Here is an 18,329-nt window from a genome sequence, read left to right on the forward strand (position 1 = left end):
AATCCCTCTGCTTACACAGGCCAAAGCGAGGCGGAATACGTTTGTCTTGGTTCCCTGGTATCGTGTTAAGAGCTGACATCTACTAACAGCGAAACCTTCCTTTCGGAGACCTTGTTTCCCAGGACACAGCGCCCCATCCCACGGGCATGTCTCGCATCCTTCAGCCATTCCTCTGGACACATTAAAAGGCACAGTATTGGCTTTAGCAGAGTTCACAAGACAGTCTGGATCATCCATGCATTAATCTGTCCTCCGGAACTACTTTTAGTTCTCCTGAAGTACGCAGAGAAGGGAGGGGCACTGCTGCCTTGTTATCACATGCATCTACAAACTCTGCAACTTGGTGATTTGTTGATAAAACTATTTTCATGCTAGCCCACATACATGCTCTGCAAAAAAAGATTTTGGAAAACCCAGTTGCCCCAGTTAGATCAAGAGTAAAACTGAAAAATCTAATTACTTCCGTTTAACCTGCTTAATAAAGGCAAAAAGTGTTGAATGCTTGCTCTTCGAAGTTATTCAGTTCTAATGTTAGTTGCCAACCTCCCCCCGTCCCAAAAAACAATGAGATGCTACGCTCCAATTATTATTTTGCAAGGGATTAAAAATCATCAGAAAAAAATAACATAAAATCAAGAAAGGTACACTTACACAGCTGGTAAAGTCAGCCCACTTTTAGAAGTAACAAAAGAATGGAATTAGTTACGACAATTTTGCATAATAAAAATCTTAATCCGCACTTCTTGTGCAGAAAAAAGTTTCCCCGTTCACTTGAATGAGTCATTAACAGCTTGCTTGCTGATAAGCAAAGTCAAAACATCCATAAGCCAAGAACCTCCTTAGCACGGTGAAAGAGGAGACGCGTAAGACACTGCTTCGGGATGAGTAAGCTACACACGGACAGTACACGCTTCACTGATTTTAAACATTACTGAATCCCATACTTTTTTATATAGCATGAGAGTTTATACTATTTCATAAATGCAATTACTCCAGGCTCTGCAAATAAATTCAGCTACCACTTGTGGGTGAACAAAGTGTGAAACAGGCAAGGAAAGATTCTGTGTTTCTTCCTAATCACATACTAATCAAGCTCCTGAAAGAACTTAAAGATGAGTTACTCAGATATTTTCGGCTTAGAAGCCCGTTACTTTTGTACCACTCTTCACAGGCCAGTTGACAAAAACAGAAAATTAAAACGACACATGTAAGGAAATACAACGTTTTACTTTGGCAAGGCTCAGCGGGTCTAGCAGGACCATCCACACAAGCAGCCTTTTGCCGCCTCTTCTCAGTCAAGAGGATATCAGAGAAAACCCAAGACCCATAGGATAAAAGAGCATTAATGTCCATATCATTGTTTTGCCCCTTTGCCTTTTTTCAAGTAGGCATGAGGGTTTCTTGAGGACACATCAGAACAGAAGGATTCTTCAAAGATGCATATATAATTACTAAATTAGCCTGACTACATGGCGGCCTCAAATATAAAATGACAAACAACCTAATCTGAGGCAAAATTCTTCTATAGATATGCCCTTCAGAGAGGACATCTGGTAAAACATCTTGCGAAGGGATGGATACGATAAATCAGATGCAGCAAAGTAATGTAAAAGTGTAACTGGTGACGACTTTAGAGAAAACTGAAGAACATATGATAAAGACAAGATAAAGTGCACTCCTGAGGCTGTCTGGAAAGAGGGTCAGAGAAAAAGCTACTGTCTGGTACTTATTTTATAGAACTGAAATGCATTAACTTAGTGCCAAAATAAGCAGTCGCATCTCTGTTTACACATCTCTGTCCAGTAAGTTTTAGCTCAAAAATGATAGTTCCTATTTATGTTACAGAACCTCTTACACAGTCTCAGAGAAGCGTAGCACTAAAAGATGGAGAAAAGTCTAATTTTACTTTGCCAATAAGCACTTCTAACTTTTAACGTACTTACCACATCTCAGTTTTCTCCTACTTACGAAAGATGCTGGTTGGAACAAGCATTTACAAACCCGGGAGAAATAACGCAAAGCAGGGAAAAGCAAATGGAAATTCACTCAAACATTTGAACATATCTTAATCTTACGAAAAAAAAAAATTATGGTATTCTCAGAATCAAATATGAACTGAAACTATATGGTAGCAGCTTCCCCTCTTGAACTAGAACAGGCATTGTTCCATCTACGAAGGGTTGAATACAGTGTCTAGGCAAACTCCCTGCCCATAGCTTCTCTATCACGCAACGGATGCTCAAAAAGGTCTGAAGACAGACCACAAATGACTGCAAAAGATTATACCCAGTAGTCTACATATTCAATTACAGCACAGTATTTAAACTCTCTATGGACAGAATTTTGTCTTACTTATCCTTCTAGGCGTCGAAAGACAGTACATTAACACCTGATAACTGCAACATCCTAAGTTACCCCCATTCTGTTCAAAAAAGCTTCAAGAAACTTCATCAATACCTGCATCCTCATCCAGACCCGCATGCATCCCGGGCAGAAATGAACAACAGACTCGACCAACAGGACTTCCGATCATTAAATCATATCGAATAGTAAAGCAACATTACTAATGTAATTTTACTGTTCAGAGGGAGGATTTTTAAAGAAGCTTTAATAGCGGGTTGTACCAACTTCCCTCACCCATTTTTTTTTTTAGCCTTTATGACACAAATTCATGATTTTTAAGGAGGTTTTAAAATTATATTTTTGACAGAAAATCTTTATTTTAAAAATGATAAATAGTATCATTCAGGGGTATGCATTTGAATGTGCAACAGAACCAGCCAGTAAGATCAGGCCTGACATCAGATGCTCTCCAAGGCTGTCAACACTATAAATTGTTTTTATTTTAATGTAGTAGAATAGTTTTTTTCTATGAACATGCTATATTAATACTGCAAAAGTCAAAACACAACATTCTACTTCATGAACATTAGCAAAGACTAAAATTAATTCAAAACGTTACACTCGAAACACAGTCGTGTTATGAACATGCAGAAAAATCCATGCTAGAATAAAGCAACAGAGATATTCTTTGAAAAACTCTCTCTGCCATTCTGCCAATAAGCATATACATAAAACCTCGAGTCTGTAGCAGAGGATAATGTCTGGAACAGACAGAGAACACTTTTGAAACCAGTTAGAAAATACTGTTTAGAAGGGACTAATTAGTTATGCAGAATGCTAAATGAGAAATTTCATACTAAACATCTGGTTGACAAGGTAGAAATAATTCAGGAACCATCTTTGTAGATAAACGGTGTTCTAACATCTCTTTGATTCACACAAAGGCCCCCCAAAAGACAGTAATACAGAAAAGTAATCCATTATAAATGCCTTTCAATTCCACACTGGACAGATGGCTTAGTTCTCTAATGTGACCTCTCTCCTTTATTTTTTTTTTTTTTCTTATTTTTACTGGATTAGATCCAGCAATCCAACGTTAGTGTGATGTTTAACAGCTTAGACAAGATTTAAATAGCATTTATCCCACACAGTGTTTAACTTGCATGCTGTTCATTTTTTCCACTCAATACACCAATTTAAAAATTAGAAATACAGGTATTAATTACAATTTTCTAAGGAGGTCTTTCAGTAGAAAGAAAATGTTGCTAAATGATCTTGGGAAGACAGAAAGAAAGAGAGAGAGAGAAATACACATTTGTAATATTAAAGAGCGCAATCTTTGCTATGCACTCAATAGAAAACACCACATACGAGACAAAGAGAAATTCTACGATTCTGTTGAATCTGGATTCATGGTATTCTGGCCAGCAATAGGGGAAACTATCCACACATTCTCTCACTTACTAGATTACTTGCTCCCAGATATTTTTTTGGCTTTCAGTTACTATTTTCAACACAGCTAATAATTTCTTTTCACGTCTGCTATCTCAGAAGCATGGGCTGGCCCTGCAGACTCTCGCTAGCATATGTCGTGTTCGCTAATAAAGGCATCGGTGCAAAGAGCCTGCCTGCACTCTGCTAAGACCTATGGAACAGCTATTTTTTGCAGAACCAGACTCATTATATTACTTAAAGCTTTTAGCAGTGGCAGGATATTAAGTATTACAGATTTTATTAAAAGACTAAATAGTTTTCAGGCAACCTGATTAGAGAAATACTGTATTTTAAAACATCCGAGGTAGTCACAATTCTAGAGTGTTTCATTAAACAATGAATTAAAGTTTTAATTTGATTCAGCTACCTGCTGAGCAAGTCTCTGCAGGTAGCAAATTCAAGTTGATAGAAGGCTTTTCAGAAGCATCAATTAACAATAGTTATTAAAACAGTGACCTCTGCCAGCTTTTGTGAGATGACACTTCCTGCTTGGATAGGCAATGAAGAGCGTGAAAAGAAATTCAACAACTCTCATGCTGAGAATGTGACTTCAAGCCTCAAGACTAAATTAGACAGCTGGCACAATCCGTGACATCTGCGCATCAATCCTGGAAGTCTCTGCCTCTTTCCCAAATTCCACAGGTTTTGTTGGTTTTGGTGTTTTTTTTTTATTGTTAGTTCAGGCTCTTGCTCTTTTCTTCTCTAGAACCTCTCTAAAAATGCTCATGTTTCCTGGCTCCAGTACTAAAATCACTTGCTTGTTTTGACCAACTTCCCCTCCAGCTATAAACTTCCTTGCCAGGTTGCCTTCTCTCGTATTTGTTAACACTGTCCTCTTGGCCTTTCCGAACAAACTACTCCAGTGGTTTCCTCTCTCCTCTCACCCAGTTTCCAGGTTTCTGTTGGTGGAAGACTCCAGCCAGGCTCCTCCTGGCTCATCTTGTTTCCTTCCCTTCCCATCTGCACACTAACTCCGTCTTCTGCTACTCCTTCAATGCCTCCGTTCCTGCCATGAAATCTCTATTCATGATGCGTTACAAAGGAAAAATGTTACCTCTTTCAAATAACTGACTTCTAACTACCATCAGGTAACTTGAGGGCAGAAGGGGCAAATCTGAGTCTCTTAAGTTATACAGTTTTTCAGTCTTGGGGCTACAACACATGGTCAGCACGAGGGGGTTTTGGCACTGGAGTGTCTTGGTAATCTGAATCCACAGGTGTGGGAAGAAGCAAGACAGAATGTGGGGATTGTAAGGAACAAATTTGCTAAGAGAGTTTGGACAGAGGTCCTAAGGAACAAATTGGCTAAGATTCACGCTCAAGTCCTCCCCGCCCTGTAGTGGATACGTGAGACAACACGCACCTAAAAGTGCCGAAAGATTCAACTCCAGCTCAACTTCCATTTATTCTCGCAAGGTAGCTTGTTTTCAACTTTGATAGGGATGTTATTTCGGTCATAGAGGAATTACGTTTCATTATTGAGTGGATGCAAGAGATTAAATTATGTGCTTAAATAGTCTAGAAGTGTTTACATATAAACACAGGGTGGTCTGCTTCAAAAGCATATGCACATATAGCTGTATCAAACACTTAACCATCTGCACTTCTCACTCACAAAAGGCCAAACCTGGTACAGCACTTAAGGATGCATGTGAAGTCGTTTGGACAGTTCTCTAGAAGCCAAGACAGAGTGTTTAAGGGTTGGATTTACAAAGACATTTAGAAAACGGAGGCTGTGATTCAATAATTTTCAGTCTTCAGCACCAATAGTGACATAAGGCACTGACACATCCCCTCTCGCATGCTGCAGCGTACGGCCCCCTCAACTGCGCTCTGCTGGAAGAGCTGGATCACACAACTGATCTGACTTAAAAAAAAAACAACAAAAAAAGAACAGAAATGTATTAGTTTAAATCTAAACCAGTTTCATGATTCAGCTCCCTGCGTGGCTGCACACACTGTGTGCCAGCACAGTTCCCGCTGGGACCACACATCACAGGCCAGGAACACTGTACACTGGGGTCATTCTATTACAACAATAAAATACTGTTTTATGGTAAAACGTGTTACTTATACTGTACTGTTTATACAACAAACACAATTCTGAATTCTTTAGTGCTACTGTGAATCCACTGATAAGCGACATGGCATAAACCTGCAAGGAATGTCCTCAAAGGTACGAGCTGACAGTGATGCTACAAATGCACGCGGGGTCCTGTGCTGAATGCTTACGAAATGCAAACCTGCCCCTGAATCAGACTCTGGACATCCGCATATTTAAGTTAAATATGAACACCTCTTTAATGCACTCTGAAAACAGACATTTTGTCAGTCTGTAGTCTGTTTTTTAAGACAGAGCAGAGACATCTGTTCACAATATCAAATTCCAGTGTACCACCTTAAAAAGCGTAACTTTAAGTTACAGATAGAGACCTTGCAGTCAAATTCCCATAGATGTTTTATTATATTGTTGAAATAGCTTTCTTTGTACTTATGTGGAACGCTCTTCAAAATGCCTTTAATTCACAGCAGTAATCAAGAAAGGAATATGGATATTAGAATGTGTGAAAGCTGGTTAACAAAATAAGCATGCATCTTACAGTCATCACCGGGATCTTGTCTGAGCCTGTTACTAGTCTCTGATTTATGGAAAACATCATTAACTCCTTTATACATACCTCTAGAGGAAAACCAGCCCTCCCTAACTATGTAGCATCAGCAGTAATAGAATTTCAGAAGCGATACTTCACAGCACATACGTATTGTTTATATTTCCACTTCTTCATGAAACTAGATGTTGCTCCACAGCCCAACAATAAATGCTAACAACACTAATTTTCAGGGGGCTGGATGAGAATCAGAGTTATCACATCAAGTGTTTATCTACAAAGACGGTTCTTGAATTACACCTAACTTGTCAAGCAATTTGTGCCCCACCTGTTAGCCTAAATTTGCACATGCACATACATGTTTCCATACAGTAAAGCTGTGCCAAAAGTCCTCAGGAAAAACTCAAGCCAAGAGATCCAGCCAGCCTTTACAGAAAATTGTTTGCATGAACTACACAGAGTTCTCCCCCCCGGGGTTTCAGAGATGGACAATCCCCACCTTCTCCACCACCTGAGTTGCGCTGAGTTCATCTGAGGTTGCCTGGGGCTGCACTGGATGGTGAAACTGCCTCTCCTGCACTCAGCAGTCAATCGTGCAGCGAGGGAGAGAGGATTAAGCTGTGACACGCTGATGTTCAGTAAACACCAGACGGTGCTTTGATGAAGGACTCAAAATAAAGCATCAAGTTCAGTCCTGCTTCTAGAAAAGACGACGGCCTGGACTGGTTTTCGGCCCACCTGCCCAGCCAGATTCCCAAACAAAGCAGTGCTCCCCGCAGACGGAAGGGTGCCATTGTGTGGACTGACTGCCTGATGGGATCCTGACACTGCACATTACTCCAAACTGAATTCATCCTTCCAAAGCTCAAATTCAGTATTTCCGAACATGTTATTTTCAACTCTGCTATTGAAGAATTACTTCAATACCAAAGTCTTCTCACTTTCATTCTCTGTGCTTTATTTCTCCCTCAACAGGGCAGAAATTACAGTACTTATGTTCTTTAATGAAAAGCAACAGATGATGCATGGTACCTACTATGTATTCTATACCTATCAAAAGCAGAGAGATTTTACCTTTGGGTGGCGAGATCGATGAATAGGAAACACACTATGCTGTGCACAGTTAGACCTTTTTATACGCTATGCTCAACCGTATGACAAGCACTACTGGAAGAAAGAAATCTTACGCTAGGCACATCAAGTCCCAGAACTTTGTGAAGGCAACACAAATTCCAGAGGACGGGAAGAAGGGAGGATTAAGGATACAACCCTCTGGAGAATGGCTAACATATCAAAAGAGGAAAGCAGAGCAGACCATTTCACAAGACAGGTTTTGTTTGTATTAGTTAAGTTACCAAAGTCCTGACATTTTCTGCTTTTAAAAACGTGTTCCCTACTTGAATGACAGTCCGATGGTTTGCAAGCGCTATCATGTGGTTTTAAAACATTCTTCAAATTTGCAATAGCTCAGTACTCTGAAAATCTGTCTCGTTGGAATTCCTTATCCTTACCATATGCTTCTTTTAAACCAGCTAAAACCACAATAGCTTATTGTCTCTGCCCTGTCTGCATCTAACACAGGCACCAGCGTGTGTATCAGAGCTTCAGCCTTCGTTACGTGAGGCATGTGGGGTGTGTTGTGTCGTACAGTTACTGACTCTATCGTATCTAATGTTTCACGACCTGTTAGAAGCTACCGGGATGAAGACACTCAACTTTTATACAAAATGGTTTCATTCCTACAGATCCAAGCTAAGGTAACTGCTGTTACCTTAGAATCTGCACCAGACTCCTGTTGTATTTTGCAAGTAGTTTTCTAACGCTTGTAACCATGCTAACACCTAGGCATACTTAGATAACTACAGAAGTGCCTGACGGAGCAAATCAGGCAAGAGAAAAAGCACAACCAAAAAATCCCCATCATAGTCATGAAGGCATTAAAAACATGGCCTCCGTCATTTCATTCAAGTCCTCACAGTGCGGTATTATTACATTTTTCATTTCTTTCTAATTAAGTTATTCTTATAGAACAAGATGTTGGAATACATAGGACTAGGAAGCAAAGACTCACATTTTAGGCCTCACCAACAGACTTCAAGCAGGCACTCAAAAAGAGCAGCCACTTCAAGACCTAGTGTTTTATTAAAATTATAAACTATGGGAAAAAACAGACAAGTCTTAATAGCACTAGTTCTAAAGGCACTTAGGATACTTGATATCAGCCTTTAAGGACACTTAAGATCAATTTGTTCTTCTGTAATTAAGAGGGAAGTAAAGGTTAAGAAAAAAAAAAAAGTGATGAGATACTGTAACAAATGATGGCTTGTACAGCCCAGTGCAATTTATTGCACAAACTTGTACCAAATACCCATTTCAACTTTTGTGATCGCCTACTTCAAGTTTTCTTGAGGGGAATTTCATAATTACTCCTGATTCTTTCTCTTCAGGATTATGCTCTGACCAAGTATTTCGATCTGCCCGTGATACTACAGAGATAAAAATCTATCTTAAATCTCAGAGGTTTATCAAAAGACTCCTTCAAGGTCATCTTCACACTCCGGTACAAAACTTGCACATAACAAGTACAATTAGGCATTTATAAACTCAAGACTCTCCCAGTACAAATATTTTGCAGAGAGAAGCCCTTCAAAATATTATTTTCTAAAAAATACACTTTCATCACTTCTACCTCCAACATGACAAGCTGTTCCTTAGGTTGGGATTTTTATAGGGCTCATGGAAATTAATTGCGTGGCTTCCACTGAAAGTCAGTGTGGGGGAGGAGGGCTAATTCCCTTAAGCAAATTCTCTGAAAAAAAAAAAATTCTCTTTAAACACCAGAGTCGGTTGAAGGAAAGGGTTTTTCGTGGCAGTTCCTCGGGCTTGCCAAACACAGTCCAGACACCTCAGCAGAGCAGCTGCTGAAATCTGCTGCATCTCTTTGGCCATTGTCCCACTCTTGTAATCAGGTTCCCTCTCATTTGATGTTATTTCTCCTCGCACACATGGATCAGTGTGCAACCACAGCAGAGATCAGACAGGCTTTATGTTCACTGTGGCTTTTTAAACACTGGAGTCTCTGCTCTGCCTGTGTTCCTCCACTGCGCGGAACAGGCAGAGCAGAGTCTGAAGAACTTCGCAGGCTGAAAGCTGGACTAAAGCCAAAGAAGTACCAGGGTAAGCAAATACAGTTCTGTCCATAAGTGTATTCTTGTTCCTGCATTGCTTCACTTTACCTGCAGAGCTTCCCTAAAAAAATAAAACATAAATCAGCTTTAATGCCAAATCTATCTAAAGTAGAATAACCCCTTTAGAACTACTGTGGCTGGTTCTGTCAGGGAGAAATGTTCATCCTATTAAAAAATAATACAATTCCGTTTATGGAGTATACTAGCAGAGAAAACTGGCTAAGTGAAAAACAAGGAATGAAGATGTCCTTAGGTAAATACCAACGTGATTATTAACACTGCCTACCTTTGTTCCTAGATATATTTCCCTTATTCTGAGCATCCACTTCATGAATATCAAAGCTGGAAACCTGTAAAAAGCAAGTTCCTTTAAGGAATGTCAAGTTGGTTACCCACAGAAAAGAAATTCAAAATTGTCAGATAATCTCTAATACTAAATAGGTGCAGATTACAAAAATGGAAGAATGCATTCACAGTCCATAATTACAAAAAAAAAAAAAAGAAAAAAGAAAAAAATAGAAAGACTGCCTTCTGTAATGTGAGTGAGTGGCATGAAATAATCCACCACCAACTGGGTCTGTACATGGTCACAAGTGAGAACTTGGACTCTGCCAAATGGCATCTCAAAAGTTCTGGTACAGAAGGGACAATAAAAAATTTCTTGCAGACTCTGAAGACAATACCAGCCTGATCAACCTTTTCTAATCAGCAGCCAAAGTGTCTCGCCTGTCTGTCAGTGACAGTGTCTCTCAGCAGGGAGTGGTTTATTATTCTGAGACGACGCTCCTAAAGTGAGGGTCAGCTATGAATCACTACCATGAGAAGATTTAATTAGATTTTTACACGAACTAAAGACATTCCCGGCACACAGACTAAATTTTAAAAATGGAGATAAATGATAGTGTATTTTAAGGGAAGGTTACTTTCATTTTTTTTTGTTTTAAACTTACGGTTTATATTTTTCCTTTTCTGGAGATGGCTGTTTACATTATACAGTTACACTGTCCAAGCTTAAAGGTTTCTTGTAAAAATGAGTTCAATAATTTTGAATTCTCTAGGCAAATCTTCTGAAGTATTCCACCCAACAGAGCGCTCTGTATTTTCCTAGAAAAAGGTCTGTGATAGCATAAACTAAAAATCATACTCCATTTAAAAAAAATGAAAAATTCTCCTTCATCACTGAGTAAAAGCTACAGAATAGTTTGATATCAAATACATGTACAATATATACCAATTTACTATTGTAGTATGGTGTTTTAATTAAAAATACACCGTATAAAGAAAAGAATGGGAGTCAGCTACGTTAATACATACAGCTCCAAACTGTCTGTGTTAGCAGACAGAGCTTTCCTTAAGAGTAAACTGACATCAAAGATTTTTCTAAAAGCAACCAGAGGAAAGTTGAAGTCAACCATGAGGGCAGGGCTATTACAGCTATTTCGATCATTATCTCCATTATCTCAAATTCATGCTGCTACCAGGATACAGGTTCACCTAGTAACATGACAGCAAATTATATGATTAATTAGCTAACACGTAGCTACTGAGAGTCAACCAGTTGAAGCTGATGCCCTACAGAAACAGATAAAATATTACCAAATGGTATCTATCAACTCAAAAGATTGTCCTGCAGTCATATTTCCAAACATCAGTGAATTTGCAGATGTTTCAAGGGAGCTCCCCATTCGTGCTCACTTTGCATTCACTACGCACTGCATTGACACACCTTTCTGTATTTGACTTTTAACTATTTAATTATTGATTGGTGTCTACTATAGGCCTCCCAATCAAGGGGAGCCTATTGATGAAGCTTTCTTACTCCAGCCCCAGGAGGCATCATGCTCACAGGCTCTCGTCCTGCTGGGGAACTTCAACCACCCCGACATCTGCTGGAAAAGCAGCACAGCAGGCTGTAGGCAACCCAGGGCACTCCAGGAATGCATGGAAGGTAACTTCTTAAGCCAGGTAATAGACAGCCCTGCCAGAGGGGATGTGATACTGGACCTGTCGGCCACCAACGCAAGTGAGCTAACTGGTGACGTCAAGACTGGAGGCAGACTGGGCTGCAGTGATCATGCGCTGGTGGAGTTTACAGTCCTGAGGGATACGGGTCGGGCAAAGAGTAAAGTCAGGACCCTGAATTTTAGGAAAGCAAACTTGCAGCTCTTCAAGGAGTCAGTCAATAAGACTCCCTCGGAAACTGCCCTCAGGGACAAGGGAGCAGAACAGAGCTGGCAGATCTTTAAGGACACTTTCCACAGAGCAGAAGAGCTCTTGGTCCCCAGGTGTAAGAAATCAGGAAAGGAAGGCAAGAGACCAGCATAGATGAGTCGAGAACTGCTGATCAAACTAAAGAGCAAGAAGGAAATGCACAGGCAGTGGAAGCAGGGACAGGTATCCTGGAAGGGCATAGGGACGCTGCCCGGTTGTGTAGGGATGGGGTAGGAAGGCCAAGGCGCAGCTGGAGCTGACCTTGGCAAGGGATGCAAAGGATAATAAGAAGGGCTTCTACAGGTATGTCAGCCAGAAAAGGAAGGTCAAAGAAAGCGCACCCGCCTTGATGAGCAAAACTGGCGAACTGGTAACAACGGACAAAGAGAAGGCTGGAGGTACTCAACAACTTTTTTGCCAGTCTTCACTGGCAGCCTCTCTCCCCACACCTCTCGAGTGGATGGACTGCAAGGCAGGGAATGGGAGAGAAAAGTCCCTCCCACTGTAAGAGAAGCTCAGGTTTGTGACCACCTGAGGAACCTGAACACACATAAGTCTATGGGGGCTGACGAGATGCACCCCAGAGTCCTGAAGGAACTGGCTGGTGTAGTTGCCAAGCCACTCTCCACGATATTTGAAAAGTCATGGCAGTCAGGTGAAGTCCCTGGTGACTGGAAAAAGGGAAACATCACACCCATTTTTAAAAAGGGTAGAAAGGAGGAACTACTGAACTGTCAGTCACATCTTTGTGCCTGGGACGATCATGGAATAGATCCTCCTAGAAGCTATGCTAAGGCACGTGGAGGACAGGGAGGTGAATCGAGACAGGCAGCATGGCTTCACCAAGGGCAAGTCCTGCCTGACCAACCTAGTGGCCTTCTTATGATGGAGTGACTACATCAGTGGAGAAGGGAAGAGCTATGGATGTCGTCTATCTGGACTTCTGTAAAGACTTTGACACGGTCCCCCACAACATCCTTCTCTCTAAATTGGAGAAGTATGGACAATACTTGAAGTACTTCAATACTTAAAGGGGGCTTATAAGAAAGATGGGGACAAACATTTTAGCAGGGCCTATTGCAACAGGACAAGAGGTAAAGGTTTTAAAATAAAAGAGGGTAGATTTAGACTAGATGTAAGGAAGACATTTTTTTTTGGTGAGGGTGTAGAAACACTGGAACAACTTCACCAGAGAGGTGGGAGATGCCCCATCCCTGGAAACATTCCAGGTCAGGTTGGACGGGGCTCTGAGCAACCTGATCTAGTAGAAGATGACCCTGCTCATTGCAGTGGGGGTTGAACTAGGTGACCTTTAGAGGTCCTTTCCAAACCAAACTATTCAATGATTCTATTCATCACTTTTTGCCTAATTGCAATCATCAAGTTTTCTGTAGATTCAAAACACCAACACAAAATACACTTGCATTGATCTAATGTCAGACACATTCTTAATAGCACTTCATAGGTATTTTTAAAAAGGAGACAAAAATATTAGCCATTGATTGTATTGTATAACTATTTGGCAAAAGACAAACATTGCACAACATCTCTGAAAAGGAAGATGGGAAAGCAGAAAAAGAAAGCTTGACTGCAAACGAATCAAATGCAGTTATAGTCACATCCTCAGCTGCACTATTGAGAGGTTGGCTCTTTCTTTCTACAACCCATCCCATCATACTGAAAACAGACCTTCATAAGCTGCAACTAGTGAGAAGTCAGCAACAGCAAAAGACAGAAAATACGGGCAAACAAAACAAAGGGTTCATTTTACTCTTTTCAAGGGCTTAAAAAAAAAAAACAAACCCAAACCCTAAAACATTAGCTTAAATATGTGTGTATGCACATTTCCCAGTACCACAGGGCAGTCAAGGAGCACCTTCCATCCTCACATGCCAAACTGCATCAGTGCTAACTGACACATCTGGAGATGCTCTATGCTCGAATCAGAGTTGAACTTTTCTCAACGTATGCTACCCTTCACACTCACGAGGTGGAAATGAACTACTTTAGGATTTGAAAGCAAAGGGAGTCAACTATTTGGACAGACCTTATGTGAGACAGAAAACCTCTTTCTTGAAATTCTTCGAAACAACCAACAAGAAAAAGTTAACAGAGAAGGAAATATTTGAAACAACCGGAAAACTAAAGACCATCCAACAACCAGGTTCTCTATGTAGCCTGTTTACACCAGCATTTTATGATGTGTGAAGAACTTCAGCAGAAGGTATCCAAGAGATTTGCAAAACGCAGATCTTTAAGATCCAGTATATACTGACACTTTAACAAAGCAATTAATAGCAAAAGCAAGCAGTGGTTAACTTGCATAAGAGCTTGCTAGGGGAGGGCAAGGCCTAAGACACAATAAAAATTAAGTGGCTTAAATATATACAAGCACAGAAACAAATGACTCAACCATGATCCTGCAGACAGATGCAAAAGTACCTAGCAGGAGAGAAAGAAGGATATTGCAACACTCAGGCTTCAATTTAAGAATTTCTGTCCCCACCAATGACTTAATAAAAAACAGAGGGAAGACAGCAATTGTGGAACAGCAAAGAGAAATTAGTAGGAGCAGATAATATTTTAGGTGTACTAGCAAAAATTATAATTGATTTTCTGTCTGTGGTGTTAAAGTTGCTATCTTTGTACTGAAAATAAATTTTCATTTTAAAAGCATAATCACATGTTAAAATAGTTCTACCTGGCATTTTCTGTCAACAAGCTCATTTTACAAATGGCATACAAGAGCCACCATTGCTCTGTCATGTCAAGAAATGTGTTTCACTTCCTTAGAAATACCTAAGATTAGACAGCATTAGATTTGCTTATCGTCTATTATGCTGTAAAATCACATTGTTGAAGAAGAAACTTTTTGTCTAAATGAAGAGTAACCTTCAAAACAGAAGGGATCATGGAAGCATCAACACACAAACTGCTTTCAAGCCAAATTTTAGACTAAAAAAAATTACAGCAAAATTATTTTGAATCCCAAGCACTCCTCCTTGTAGCACTACTTTTAGTTAACTCATCTGCTTCTGTGTTTTTTTTTTTAAACAGGCTACTATAATCTACATTACTACTTAATGTAGTTTCTCAAAAAAGATCTGTTTTCTCCCTCCATCAGCCACCCCCCTCAAACCCTCCTTAGAACAAGGTTATTTTCAAGATGTGGGTTTTCAGCAGATGTGTTTAAACAAGAACAGCACTAACTGGACCTCTAGTAGCTGGCGAACTGCTTTGATGATAGCTACAAGCGTAGTCTTCCATCCCTGGAGGTTTTCAGGATTCAGCTAGGCAACATCACGGCTAATCTGATCTAGTTGTGACAAGAGACCAGCTTTCAACAGAAGCCTGGACTAGATGACCTCCCGAGGTCCCTTCCGACTCTGCCTCCAAGAGGATTCAGAGTTGAGAGTCTGGAGCACCCACTGTCAGAGCAGACTTTTCCATTAATGTCTACCTGACTAGAAAATACAATAAGCTGCAGCAGGCAGAGGGTTAGCAGAGGCGGTACCTGAAGAATAAACAGACAGGAGAACAGTTGGAGCAATTGCAACTACGGAGTCTATTCACTGTGCTCAGTGGACAGATCGCACTTCAGTAACCGAGACACCAAACCAATGATTATCAACCAGGAATTATTTCCTAAACTTCAAATTTATGAGTTACTTGCCAACAATACACCTCAGTGACATCAGCCTAATATCCTCTTCTATTTTCTTAACTTAAAATTGAACCATAAAAAAAAATGGGTAGAAAGCAATAAATGTTTAAACTTAGGTATTATTTATAATAAAGGTAAAGTACTGTTAGATATGACTAAGATTCCTCAAACTATGAGTCTGCCATGTAGCTGATTAGCCCCAAATTTAGATACAAGTTTGATTTGTCTTTCAGTCCTTCACAAAAGGCTCTTTTATAAGACCTGTCTACAAGGCGCATACAAATTTGTCATGAGCAAAAGCATCACCTTCGCTGAGCAACTGTCAAAATGCAAAAGCCAAAATGAAAGAAGGTTCTGCATGTAAAATAGGAAAGCAGAAGAACCTGGTTTTTAGCTTGAGGCGAGTTCAGTTTTATAGTGCTATTTTGGACACAGATATTAAATTCTGACTTAAAATACATCAAAACAGTAGGGTATTTTTTGCCACTTCTAGAGCACGTTTGATTTTAACACCAAACACTGAATGTAACAATCAGCAAAAGAGCTCAACAATTTAGAGATTCAAGCAGTCTAGGGGTCTTGACACAGACTGACAGGCTCCAGCCAAGCTTGCTGTGTAATTATTTCATGTGCCTGCACTTTGTCTTCCATCACTGAAATGAACACCTAAAGGCAAGAACACAAAGGATACAGAATAATACATCACCATTCATTTATCAGAATGAACGCTGACAGTGGATAGTTAGAGCTTCCTATTAGGTCTTGCAAGTAGGAATTATACGGTCATTCATTCTTCGCAATGTGTCACTCCACGACTTTGAATTTTGTAAAAAATTAACTGGTCTTCAATAACTGACAATAAGAGACAAAAATCCAGACTCTTCCTCTGCATGAAAGCATAGAGCCTTATAGTTAATGCCTTCTCTTATCCCAGCTTTGTACAAATAGCACTCGAGTCACTCTCAGCGCTCCTGCACAATTCCCAGATGATACAATTCACATAGTTCACGTGGGGAAACCGAGGCACAGAGCAACTCAACAAAGTAGTAATTTGCTCTGAAATAACTTATTCAGGAATCTCTGTATCTTTAAGTGCTTTCAAACATACATGGTACAGAATGAAAAGGCCAAACACTATTCCACAGTCATATTTTGTGAGGGATGGAAACAAAATATTGCAGGCAACAATGGAGCACAATGATCGTACACAGAACGTAATCTTTATTTCATTTCATTCAAGGTGTCCAGGTAAGCGCAGCAAAGGTTAAATAAGCGATTAACTACTTTACCATTATCTCTGTGCCAAACTTTCTTTTCAAAAATAGAATTTGTAAGAACAATCCTGAGCAACACAAAATAAAAACTTAATTTCAATGCAAAAATTGCTGTATGGAGATGCTTTTGGTTGCTAAAATTAAAGCAATTATTACAGGGTTCCCCTGGCCACGACTCACAAAAAATAGATTGTTTGCAGCCCCAGAAAGAAGTCAAAACTAAGTCTGCCAATGTTAACAAGGTCTCCCCTGTCCACAGTGTTTTACTCCCTATGTTACCCTTACAAAGGTAAGAATCAGGAAAATAAACTAATAATGAGGCTAATGTATCCATGTCCAATTAGAAATGTGCATTACACTATTAATACACCTGTTTTCAAAATCACACACACATACAAGTGAATAACTACTGAAATTACAAAGACAGTGCTACTCTTTATTAGGTAAAACCTGTGCAGCAAAAAAGGAAGTGCCTTGCAAAATTAAACCATCAGGACTGAAAATAACAGTAGAGCAGCATCTCTAAAGGGATGAGAAACAAGTCACTTCATGCAGTGAAACTTGTAATGGTTGCGTTTTATTTATTTTTTCCACTGGCAGTTGGGACAATTATTTAGCAAAATAATTGTACCAAAATACTTCAAATCATTACAAATGAAGATTAAGTTTAGAGGAAAACGCTATAAAGCTGGAATTTGCTACCCAAGCTTTTTTCATTTAACCCATCCATAGGGTTCCTCGTAAACACATGAATACCCAGAGAATGCCCTAAAGTGAAATTAAAAAGTAATAACTGTTATTTTTAACATCAAGTAAAGAAAGCAGAGCAAAGCAGTTCTCCGACTTTGTATCCCTTCTAGTTAGAAAGGACATTTAACTGCCTTTCTCAAACTCAAAAGCCCGGTCAGTTGATGGTGCTGAATACAGCCGCTCGAGGCAGCACGGCCAGCCCACCAGCCACCGCGGTCCCCAGGGAATGGAACAGCCACCTCGGTCCCCAGGTAAATCCCCAACCGCAGTTCATTACTTAAGGAAAACTTTCCCTTTTTGTAGAGTCACTGTCAAAACCACAGAGGACTTTCTCATTGCCTTTTTTTTTTCAGGTATGATTTCCGTTTCAAAGTTTTCTTACTGTGATACACCTAGAGCTTCCTTCTCCTTAGCTGTAGAGGTTTCATACTTGAAAGTACTTTTATTCCCCCCCTCACAGTATAGCTGTTCAGCTTTCCTCTCAAATAGCTAAAGGCTACTTGGAATCACAGAGAGGTACAGAAAAAAAGTCATTAATAAATACATTCACAATACGTTCATATTGCATCACATTACACAATATGATTATGCAATATTGCCGTTCTTGCTAAGCCACCAACATACAGAGACCTTCTCCCTCCACCTTATTACAGCTCTGCTTTTTCTGCTCGTCATCTTTGACAAGGGACTACACAACCAATGCAGATGGAAACACTTGCTGTAATGCGTTTCTGATTTTGGCAAGCAGCAGTTTTAATTTATTCTTTTCAGATTGATTGTCTGCTGCAGTAAAGCA

At 39.9% G+C, this 18,329-nt stretch overlaps 1 protein-coding gene across 3 annotated transcripts in view; it reads right to left on the bottom strand.

The window, feature by feature from the left end:
• Positions 1 to 18,329, bottom strand: part of MED27 (mediator complex subunit 27) — a gene marked incomplete at its 5' end in the record, with an annotated part of 97,648 nt that overhangs the window by 30,527 nt on the left and 48,792 nt on the right. The window lies entirely within an intron of this gene.

This window comes from Vanellus vanellus, assembly GCF_965231255.1.
Source record: "Vanellus vanellus genome assembly, chromosome: 18".
Classification (NCBI taxonomy): domain Eukaryota; kingdom Metazoa; phylum Chordata; class Aves; order Charadriiformes; family Charadriidae; genus Vanellus; species Vanellus vanellus.